Below are 3,063 nucleotides of genomic sequence, written 5' to 3'. Positions count from 1 at the left end.
CCCCTTGATTTCAAAATTATAATAACTCGGAGGGAAGGGGGTTGCATCTGCCATTCCAAGGGGGGCTCCTGCCTTCCTTAGCAGACACCTGTCTTTCAAACCAAGACATGTTCATTTCCTGCAACCATCTGTCAGTTGACAGGCATCAATAATAAGTATTTTGTATGAATATAATTAGCTTTTAAATGTGTATTTAGACCTATAATAATATAATTTGGGTACTGCGGGCAATTTTTACCCTCTGTCACAAATGGTAATGAAAGCTAAATGGGAATGTGCTAAATGACATGTTTGCAGTGATGCAAACATCTGTCAAGTTGCATTTGATAGGCGCTAGGTTTCTTTTCCTGAATGATGCAAATAAATCTTTTCGTTAGTTAGGTTTTAATCAGTGGGAGTTTCTTAGAGTGGGTCATATGGATCTTTTTTCCCAGTATGTGTCCAAGACAGTTTCTGTGTGTAGCTCTCAAAACTCCTAAGTGAAACTTCTCAAACTTCTTTTTGTGTATGATTCATAAAAGTGTTTATAAATAAACCAGTAAACTGGTAAATATACAAAGATTAGTAACTCTTATAAGGACATATGACCTGCTACAACTTTTTTCACCCTTCCAGCACCTAATTGACATGAAGTTCTAAAGCAGGTTATTTTAAGAATTTTTTTTTTTTTTTGTGAAAAGGAAAAGTGTTACAAACCTTAGTGAGTGTGTCATTTTTCGCTTAAGGATTTTCCCTGAATCTTGTCACATGTCGCTGGATTTCCTTTGTTGGTAGGTCAGTAGTGACAAAAAACCCTCATGCTTTACACTAGACTGACATCTTGGCATAGGAAAAACAGCAGCCAGTTGTTCAGGAGTATAAGTAGATTTACTTTGATAAAGAAAAGAAACCTTTAAACTTATACTGATGTCATTTGTGAGGGTAATTTCAGTGTCCTTTTAAAAATGGACAGATTGGTAGCTGGATCATGTCAATACAGGAAAGCCGTGGACTTCAGTATTAAAAGCATTCACTTTCACTGAGTTACTGTGAGAGATATAAACGTGAGATTTGTCTCTAACATGGGCACATAAATTAAGATGGGCATGTATCCCTCTCTGACATCCACATTTGTGTGGAGAAGTGAGGCCTCATGAACTTTATTGGCAAAGGGCTTGATTCAGTTGCTTAAAGGTAGGCACCTGTCTCATCCGGGGCTCATCTGGAATTCCAGTCCACATGCTGCATGGGCCTGGCATAAATGACAAACTACCTGTAACACATGTCATCCTCAGCTGGGAGCTGGAGACCAGTTGGTGTCCTCTACAGTATCTCATGTGCTAGGTGCCTTTGTTTAGGCAACTAACTTGCCTCAGAACTCTACTGATAAATAAGAGCCGAATTGCCTTGGTTGCATGCAGGAACATAAATGTGATGCCTTTCTTAATCTTGAATTCAGATCTTGTCATGATTTCTGGAATACAGGACCTTAACTGCAGTGAATTCTGCTTGTTTGTAGTCTAAACTGCCCCCTTTCAATTACATATGGTAATTTTTTTGAGAAGACATAATACTAGAAATAATACTACAAGAAGGTGTTTCATTGAACGTGACTTTTAAGTTACTTTTGGGTACTGTTTGTAACCTTAGACTGCTAAGTGAATGGAGAGAGTGGTCATGTAGCATGTAGAGCTTGTCAACCTGCTATGAAGGTGTGAGGTTACAGTGGTTGCTTGCCCATTCTTGGGCTGGAGTACACACCTCAGATGCCGGGGGGAGCATCATGACTTTTTGGGGAAGCAAGTATTGCTACTTCCAGGTCTACAGAATCATAGGATATCCTGAGTTAGAAGGGACCCACAAAGGTCATCAATGTCCAACTCCTGGCCCTGCACAGGATATGCTAAGACTAACACCGTGTGCCTGAGACCATTGTCCAAACACTGCTTGAACTCTGTCAGGCTGGTGCTATGACCATTTCCCTGTTCCAGTGTTCAACCACCCTCCAGGTGAAGAACCTTTTCTTAATGCCTAACCTCAATCTCCCCTCATACAGCTTGATGCCATTCCCTTGGGTCTTGTCACTGGTCACCAGAGAGAAGAGATCAGCGTCTGCATCTCCTCTAACCCTCATGAGGAAGTTGCAGACTGCAATGAGGTCTCCCCTCAGTCTCCTCCAGGCTGAACAGACCAAGTCACCTCAGCCACTCCTTGCACAGCTTCCCCTGTAGGCCCTTCATCATCCTCATGGCCCTCCTTTGGGACACTCTCTAATAGCTTTATATGTCTTTTATATTGTTGTGCCCCAAACTGTCCCCAGCACTTGAGGTGAGGCTGCCCCAGTGCAGAGCAGAGCAGGACAATCCCCTCCCTTGCCCAGCTGGCGATGCTGTGCCTGATGTACCCCAGGACATGGTTGGCCCTCCTGGCTGCCAGGGCACTGCTGACTCATATTCATCTTGCCATGGACCAGGACCCGCAGGCCCCTGGACATGAGGGCAGTCTGGCCACAACATCTGTCACCCTATAATGGCCAGATTGATTGAGCTGACCTGGCTGGCTAGGTGGGTGTCCCCTTCCTCCCTCAAGGCGCCATGCACGTCCCTACCAAAGCTGCACACTGGTAGAAGAGGGTGATCTCCCCCACAGAGATGGTGTTGTTCATCAGTCAAGAGTATACAGTAGCCCTGCTCCCCTGCTAGAACCTCCAAACAAGCTCAAGGTTTATGGCTATTTATGCTGTAACAGCAGTTTCTCTACAGGAACCTGCCAGAGATGTAAAGAAAGTATTTTCTGAGTGGTCAGGCCATAGAGGTTGTGAAATGTCAAGTCTGGGGATCTATAATGACAACAGATAGGCAGATATGTTTCCTCTTGTGAGGGTAAAGGCTAGAGTCCATTAAGAGAAGATAGTACTGCCTTGTCTTGTTTTGAGCAGAAAATATCCTGGGCAAAGTTCTGTATTAGCACAAAGAGTTGTCCCTATGTTTATTCTTTTCATTAAGGACTTAGCTTCTCTGCAGACATATATGAAAATGTGTGTTCAGATTCATACTAGTTTTGTAAAAGGAGACCACAGCAGCA

The sequence above is a fragment of the Corvus brachyrhynchos genome, unplaced genomic scaffold, assembly GCF_000691975.1.
Source record: "Corvus brachyrhynchos isolate BGI_N302 unplaced genomic scaffold, ASM69197v1 scaffold293, whole genome shotgun sequence".
NCBI classification, from domain to species: Eukaryota; Metazoa; Chordata; class Aves; order Passeriformes; family Corvidae; genus Corvus; species Corvus brachyrhynchos.
Note: the sequence above shows the minus strand (reverse complement) of the source record.